Below are 9,661 nucleotides of genomic sequence, written 5' to 3' on the forward strand. Positions count from 1 at the left end.
GCTAAACATGAAAAAATTATGGATATGATTAATCCGGATTTTAAAAAAAATTAAAGGATAAGCTTTTTCCTAAGAAAGGCAAAATCTAAAAGTAAATAATTGTCCAAAGTGAAGTAGAAAAAAAGTAAAACAACAATATAAGGTGTTTTTCGAATTTCAAATATAATTTTAAATTGTATAGCCATATCACTCATTTTTAAATAAGGTAAAAAGTAATTAAAAAGTAATATTTTTACGACGAAACAAGACCTTAGTCTTTTTACGAATTCGAAGTCTAAATAACATGTTTTCTAAGTAAACGAACCCAAAAAGGGATATGTAATTCGAATGAGACCAAAAGATCAGATATATGTCCCATTTATATGACTTTAGTACGTTTGAAATTATGACACACAATTGATATATCATCCATGTATTTATAATTACATTTCACTATTTAAAAATTGAAATTTAACTATTATTTATTTTTCTATTGGAAATATATGCTTGATAATTGTTTTTGATAAAAGACGTACGTTTTGAATATATGTGGAGAAATATGATTTTAACACTTTTAAAGGCATAATCAAATAAATTATTGTGATCGATATAGGTTGAGGTAGGATTGTACTCAAGGTTTATTTTTATTTTTAATTAAAGGTTTGAGATTTGAATCTTTTAAATTTCAACGCAGATGGTTTTAACCACTCGTGAATTTGTGTCTTCGTAAGTTAGCGTATAATAATTATATCGCCCAAGTTATAATCATTAAATTCATATTCCGATCAAGTAACTTCATCTTAATAAATAGAAAGGACAATTATTTTTTTTAAAAATATATTAATTTCCTACTGATATGAAGTACATACAATAAGATTTTGACTGAATTCGAAATCATACATTGCATGTTTCATTTTTAAGGGCCAACCAAACAATTTGCTAAGCTAAAACAATCAAAAAATATATATTTTGGACCAAATTCACATGACTTTTCGTAGAAAACCTCACACCTAAAAAATTTTCACTCGATTTTTATATACAGAATTTTATTTCTTTTTAACGATCAATATAAAATTTTATCAGCATATTAATTAAAATAATACTATGTATATTTTTTACAAAAAATATTTTTCTTCGTACCGATCAGACCCATTTAGAAGTAGTTTCTTCTCTACCAAACACACATCATTAGTTCATGTTTCTTATTTTGATTGAAAGTTGTGTTGATGTGGATGGGGAGACATTAATATGAAAAGACAAAAATCTAAAATTGTCGTTTAATATGAAACGTGTTTCTACAAATTGAGAAAAAACTTTTAAAGAATAACACTTCTTTTAATTAAAAAAAAACAAAAACTTTTTATGAAATTCTTTCTTAAAAGAGATATATCCCAAGTTCTTTAATTTGAATCAAAAACTTTTTATGAAATTCTTTCTTAAAAGAGATATATCCCAAGTTCTTTAATTTGAATTTTTTTATATTTAGTTGTATGATTATTGTTTTAGCAATAGCAATAGCAAGTATTTTTTCTTCTTCAGACCTTGCCATATGATCAGTATTTTACTTAGATATCCTCATGAATAACTGTAAATTATTTCTGATAATTATTAAGAGCCTATAAATTAATTGATGACATTAAAAAAAATTATTTGTGCAAATTAAATCACTTGTATTTTTGCGATACCATTTTTACCATAATTTTATTGGAATCGGTAGATGATACTTGATGTTATCACATTATATTTTTACGTTGTATATGTAGATACTGATCCTGATATATCAATAAAGTTCAAGATAAGATTGGAGCCCTTTTATCATTCTTTATTTTCTATTGTATTTGTGGTTCAAGTTATTAGATTCATCTAAACGAATTCAAATAAAGTATAATCACAACTTAAATTTGCTTTAATCTAGATCAGACCAGGCTCTTCTTTACTTGAGCTTCCTCTAGACACGTAGACCGGAGATTTTTTTGGATCGTGACATGACATGTGCCAAACTTTTAATGGAGCTACTTGGACTAGTTCATAATATATTGGAGTCCCTTTACCATTCTTTATTTCCGATTGATAAAATCATCAATGCAAGCTGATGAAGCCAGCAATCTAAGCTGGAAGGTAGTCTCATTCCTCCATTAATGGAGGTTGAGCTTCTGGTAGCATAAAGGAAGAAGAAGAAGAAGAAACTTTTCTGTATTGGAATTCATACGTAAAGCAGTACATTGGATGTGTATATATACACATCAATGAGTAGTTTAACAAATCAAACAAAAAATGCAAAACATGTGAACTATAACCAACTATAACTAATTACTTGAAAGTTGAGTAATGACTAACTAACTAACTAACAAATTGATTGATAACTAACTCACACTAAACAAGCTAGTTTTATCACCCCCCTCAAGTTGGAAGTGAGCCATTCACAGACAACTTGTTCATCAAATTAGAATGTTTAACACCAGTCAATGCCTTAGTGAAAACATCAGCCAGCTGAGAGTCTGTTGAGACATATTGGAGTGTAATCAGTCCTTCTTGGAGCTTTGTCCTGACAAAATGGCAATCAACTTCTATGTGTTTGGTTCGTTCATGAAACACTGGATTCTTAGCAATGTGTACTGCTGCTTGGCTGTCACAAAATACTTGTATAGGCAAAGGTATTGTTACTGAGAGTTCACCAAGTAGTCTTTCTAGCCACACCACTTCTCCTACTACCTGTCTTATGGCTCTGTATTCTGCTTCTGCTGAAGATAATGACACTGTAGGTTGTTTCTTAGACTTCCAACTGATGGGGCTATCTCCCATGAGGACCAAATAACCACTCACTGACTTCCTTGAATCAAGACAAGAGGCCCAATCTGAGTCACAGTAGGCACTGATGGTGATATCAGGTTTATTACTGATAAAAACTCCCACTGTAGGATCATTTTGTAGGTATCTGAGTACATGGTAAGCTGCCTTTAAATGAGGTTCTCTAGGAGACTGCATGAATTGACTGAGATGTTGGACACTATATGCTATATCCATTCTTGTATTAGCAAGAAAATTAAGTTTGCCTACTAATTTTCTGTAGTAAGTAGGATCTGGTAGTAATTTCCCTTCTGTAAGCCTTAGTTTCTCAGTAGGATCCAATGGTGAAGTGGTACACTTGTAGTTTATAGACTCAAATTCCTTCAAGAGATCAAGAGTAAACTTCCTCTGTGAAACAAGGACACCATCCTGCCTGTACAGTATCTCTAATCCAAGAAAATAATGCAGCCTTCCTAAATCTTTTATTTTGAATTTCTCATGCAAGAAGAGTTTCAAAGATTCAATCTCCTTCATATCAGTACCAGTCAAGATAATGTCATCAACATATACAGCCACAAATACTAAGGAGTGACCATTTTTCTTGTAAAATAGTGAGTAATCACTGTCTGAATGAGTATAACCCTTTGAGCAAAGACTATCAGCTAGTTTCTCATACCACTGTCTACTGGCTTGTTTCAGACCATATAAGGACTTCTTCAATTTGCATACCATATCATTGCTGTCCACTACCAGTCCTGGAGGTAAAGCCATGTATACTTCTTCATTCAAATCACCATGTAGGAAGGCATTATTTACATCCAATTGATACAAGTCCCAGCCCTTCTTAACTGCTAATGAGATTAGTGTTCTTACTGTAGTCATCTTTACCACAGGTGAGAAGGTTTCATTATAGTCTATCCCTGCTTGTTGAGTGTATCCTTTTACCACCAGTCTAGCTTTGAACCTTTCTATGCTCCCATCTACCTTATGTTTAATCTTATACACCCATTTACATCCAATAACATTCTTTTCTTTTGGCAACTTAACTAGCTCCCAAGTATTATTAGTGTGCAGTGCATCAAACTCTTGTTTCATTGCTGCTTGCCAGGCTGGATTCAAGCTTGCCTCTTCATAAGATGTAGGCTCAATATCATGTGAAACATTATGGATCAACTGCTGACTTTCAGAACATAGTGTAGAGAAGCATATGTGATCAGGATGATTTGTGAAAGATGTGAGTGAATGTTGAGAATCAGTGACATTATTTATAGGTGAAGAAGAGTGTAGCTTAGGTAATGAATAGCTATAGTCTTTTAAGTAGTTTGGAGGATGACAAGATCTAGTTGTCCTTCTAGGTGTAAGAACAGATGCATTTGGTCCAGTAGGTGCTGTGACAGGTATATTTGGCTCAGTAGAAGGTGTTGTAGATTCTGTCACAGGTATATTTTCAGGTATGGAAACTTGGTCACAGGTGACTTCATCCAGTGTGTGTTGACTCAACATCTCATCATCAATAAAAGTATTTGTTTTACTAGACATGCAAGGCAACTTATCAGAGTGATGAACAAGACATTGCAATATGAAGTCAAAACTAGAACCAGCAGGAGTAATGACAAAAGGAAGAATATTTTCATAGAAAGAAACGTCTCTAGACACGTGAATCCTCTTGGTAGCCAAGTTTAAAACCTTGTACCCTTTTGTGTTAAAGGGATATCCAACAAAAATATGAGGTACAGTTCTAGGCTCAAACTTATCCTTATGAGTTTTTAAAGTAGTTGGAAAACAAAGACATCCAAAATTTTTAAGATGTGAGTAGAAAGGCTTCTTCTGATACAACAACTCATATGGAGACTTCCCTTGAAGCAGTTTAGTGGGCAATCTATTAACCAAATAAGTGGCAGTTAATACACACTCTCCCCAATACCTCATAGGTATTTTTGATTGAAATAACAGTGCCCTTGCTGTCTCAAGAAGGTACTTGTGTTTCCTCTCTACTACCCCATTTTGTTGTGGTGTGTAGGGACAAGATTTCTGGTGTATTATGCCTTTTTCTTGGAAGAAACATGTTGCCTCAGTACTAGAAAATTCTAAGCCATTATCAGACCTGATAGTTTTCAATCTAGTGTGGAACTGATTTTCTATTAAGGATATGAAGGCTTTTATAGTACAAAGAGCATTGCTTTTACACCTAATAAGTTGTGTCCAAGTAGCTCTACTATAATCATCTACCATAGTCAAGAAATAGTGATATCCATCATGTGTTGGTACATTGTAGGGTCCCCACAAATCAACATGCAGCAACTCAAATATTGAACTACTCATAGTAACACTTTCTGGAAATGGCATTCTAGTTTGTCTAGCCATTGGACAAATTGTACAAGTGAAAGGTTGTTTGTTAGAAAACTTTAGAGGAATGGTAGATATGCTCTTCATTTTCACAAATGGTACATGTCCTAGCCTAGCATGCCATAAGAATTCATTGTCTTGATTGAAAGAAAAATGAGCAGCTGAGTTAGAAATCTTATCAGTGGAACAGACCTTTTTATTGATTGTATGAGAATGTTTTGTATTAGGTAGTGATGGTGCTTTACAGTAGTTCATAGAGGAACCAGATTGAAACTTCTGTTGGGAACCAGTATCATCATCTACAGATGGAATGTGACACTTTGAACAAAAAAGATACAAACCACTCCTTGCTTTACCAAGTGCCAGAGGGCTCTTCAGAGAAGGGCCCTGCAGTAAACAAGAACTATTGTTAAAACTGACTATCCCTTTGAGTTGGTTAGCTAAACAATAGACTGATATTAGATTGAACTTGAAGCTAGGTATATACAATACTTTATACAGAGTTAATGTTGAATTCAAACACACATCACCAATTTCAGTCACTTTAACCTTGTATCCATTTGGTAATGTGATTAAGAAGGGATAAGGTAGAGGCTTAAGGTTTATGAGATTGTGTTTTGTGTAGGTCATATGGTGAGATGCTCCTGAATCAATGATCCAAGAGCCAACAGTTAATCTTTCACAATTACATGACATATCACTTATCTTACTTATAGAAGAATGACAAGCAAGTATACCTGCTAGACTTGCAGCTCCACTTGACACATTGTTTGAATATTCAGACTCATTTCCAAGCAAATTGAGCAATTGTTCATATTGACTCTTTGACAGATTCACTGGCATTTGTTTTCCCTGCTCTAAATTCTCTTCACACTTGTAACTATCACCCTCAGAAGTATGTACATTTGCTGCAGATCCTCTTCCTCTTCCTCTTGGATTTCTTGTGTTGGTTGGATAACCATGAAGTTTGTAGCATCTATCTTTGACATGTCCAGTTCGTTTGCAATACTCACAAAACATATTTGATCTATTACCAGCATTAGAGTTTCCCCTATAGGCATTAGTGTTGTTGAAATTTCCAGCATTGCTATTGTTAAAACTGCCAGTGTTGTTGTTACTTCCATTTCCCCTACCTATGCCTCCTCTATAAGAACTAGAATTTGTTGAATTATTTTGAGACAACATAGATGCATTAAGTGAAGTGGATTCCAAAGCCATATGATTTGAAGGCTTCATTTCTCTCTGCCTCTCTTCCTGTGACAGGATAGCAAATGCCTGTGCCATTGTAGGCAAAGTAGACATCATGAGGATGTTCCCTCGCACAGCAGTGTACATCTCATTTAAGCCCATCAAGAAGTGTATAGGTCTTCTGTCCTGCTCAGCCTTATACAGTTTTACCTTTCCTCCACAAGTACACACACAACTACATTCTGAATTCACATCAATTGCACTCATTTCCTCCCACAATTTCTTCATCTTTGTATAATAACCAGTGATGTCTAGAGTGCCTTGCATCAAATCAATTATCTCCTTCTGCAACTGATATAGCTTGCAGCCATTAGTCTGATCATATCTATCCTCCAATTCCTCCCACAATTCCTTAGCATTGTTAAAATATTGCAGACTATCTCGTAGCTCTGGGGAGAGGGAGTTTAGAACCCAAGATGTCACCATATCATCACATCTCTCCCACTGCATGAATGATGGATCTGTAAAGCTTGGTTTCACGATCTTACCATTGATGAATCCAGTTTTATTCTTAACGGACAATGCTCTAAGAGCTGCTCTTCTCCATGATCTGTAACTAGTTCCATCAAACACCATAGGAACCAAGGTAGAAGTAGCATTTTCAGAAGGATGTAGATAGAAAGGGCTATTAAAATCTGGTCGTTTTAAGGAGTTACTAGTATTCACATCAGTTGAAGTATCACCCATGGAAAATGAATTGATATTCAACAAATGGAAAATCTATGAATCAGCAACAAGTAACTAACCAAATCAAACAAAAAAACAGAGAACAAAAGAGGACAGAAGAGAACAGAAGAGAAGAACAGATGAGATCAAAAAACAAATATGATCAGTGAGTCGATCAATCAATTAGATCAAAAAAAATCTAGTATGAGTAACCTTGCTCTGATACCATGATAAAATCATCAATGCAAGCTGATGAAGCCAACAATCTAAGCTGGAAGGTAGTCTCATTCCTCCATTAATGGAGGTTGAGCTTCTGGTAGCATAAAGGAAGAAGAAGAAGAAGAAACTTTTCTGTATTGGAATTCATACGTAAAGCAGTACATTGGATGTGTATATATACACATCAATGAGTAGTTTAACAAATCAAACAAAAAATGCAAAACATGTGAACTATAACCAACTATAACTAATTACTTGAAAGTTGAGTAATGACTAACTAACTAACTAACAAATTGATTGATAACTAACTCACACTAAACAAGCTAGTTTTATCACCGATAGTATTGGTGATCCATATTATTAAGTTCGTCTAACGAGTTCAAATGAAATATCATTATAACTTAAGATTTGTCTAAATTCAGTCCTGATCAGATTATTTTTTATTTATGCTAGTTCTAGACATATAAATCAAAGATTTTGGATCGTGACATGACATGTACCAAACTCGACTTAGATTATAGTGTTATAATTAGCAAATCTAGATTATTGTGCTATTTGATACAAAGAAGCTTCCACGCATCGATCGACTCAATTCTCAAATGAATTATAAGTAGACTAAACTACCTACTATATACATTATAAGTTACATGTGCTTGTGTGATACATGTGATACAATAGGTCAAGAGTTGATAAATACTACCTCTCTCTCTCTTCTTTATTTTTTTTAAAAAATAAAATAAAGTAATTAGAGTAAGTTTTTGCACACTTCTAGTTCATGGAATATATGTCTATCTCTCATTAATAACATATAACTATATCCATCAAAATTAAAACGAATACAAAAATTTATCTAATATTTTATCTCTATTATGATTTTTTGGGCAGATTATAACTCTTTGATTGGTATATACTACTATTTGCTTGTCCTTTGCTAAATTGTTTTGGTCCACTTTTAACCACTTCATTTAGGCACAAAGCTGTAATACATTTATGGCTTTTGATTCATAGTCCAACTTAGTGTGGGGGTCAATTGATACTTACATAAGTAAAATCATCATGATATGTGACAGCTCATATATATATATATATATGTATTGAAGAATTTGAGTTATTTCGAAAAAATGGTTTGTAAACGCAAAAGTATGTTTTAAAATTGGTGTAAGCATATGTGATGGTGGTTCCTTGACTCATTATGGAGGTCCTCATAAAGTTTTTTCAAAAATAAATGTGGGTGCTCTGGGGCGCCGAATTTATAGACTAATACACACGAAAAATCGAGAAATTTAAATAATTTCTAAGACATGACCTATAAATGCGAAAATATACGTTAAAAATAATATTCATATATATGATCATTTCCTAACTCATTACAGAGTCCTGATAAAGTTTTTTAAATTAAAAAAAAAAGCTTTTCTTATATAATTTGTAAATTATCAGGAGTGAGGTTTGTCTTATACACATTCAAACAGACTATAGATTCTATTGTCAATCCAAAAAAAGAAATACCATTAATCCTTCTTTTAACAAATTAATGATCTCAAATTTTCTTAGGATATCAATTCATTTTGATAATATTATAACAGGTTACCTAATTTGTTTAATTTTTAAAATATCAATTCAACTTTATCACAAAAGATCACTTATAGTTATTCTTTTACGTAATTTGATAAGTACATAATTCTTTTTTTTTGTTATAATGTAGTGTATCGGAATTAAACTCTTTCTTAACCCCCACGCCCCACCCCACCCCACCCCACCAACCCCCTTTTTTTTAAAAAAAAAAATTTGGCACCCTCTCAAACCAAATAATTTTTCTAAAAAAAAGTCCTTTTTTAACTCAAAAATTTCAACAAAGTAAAATTAGAACTTTTGGTTAGACAATTACTAGTACAAAACTAGATAACCTATAAGAAGAAAATAATGAAATGATCCCAATATAACCCTATTCTAATGTGTCCATATGATTAATATCTAGTTCCAATTAATTATTCTAAAATTTATACCTAGCTATATTATTATAATATATAGTGTACGTGCACTTATGGGGTAAAAAAAAAATAATACATTTCCACAATAAATTTTATTGCATCTAATGAGTTGTAATATAAAAATTTGAATATTGGAGCTAGTATTAATTACTATTGAAATTTTCTTCATTTTTTATTACTTAGTAGTCAAAATAATCGTCCGCTGTTTAATTTAGGTAGGGATAGTTAATGCAGCATAAGTAGAAAATGTGAAAACAAATATAACTAATTTATTTTTTCGTCGATTCAGAATTCATATAGAAAATCAACTAATTCAAATTCACAGACATATTAAAGAAATAAGTGGCTCCCTAAAGAATTTCTTTTGTTGTTCAATTTGTTGAAACATATATAACATACAAATATAGAACTATTTATTTATTATATAT

The sequence above is a fragment of the Solanum pennellii genome, chromosome 3 (genome assembly GCF_001406875.1).
Source record: "Solanum pennellii chromosome 3, SPENNV200".
Lineage (NCBI taxonomy): Eukaryota > Viridiplantae > Streptophyta > Magnoliopsida > Solanales > Solanaceae > Solanum > Solanum pennellii.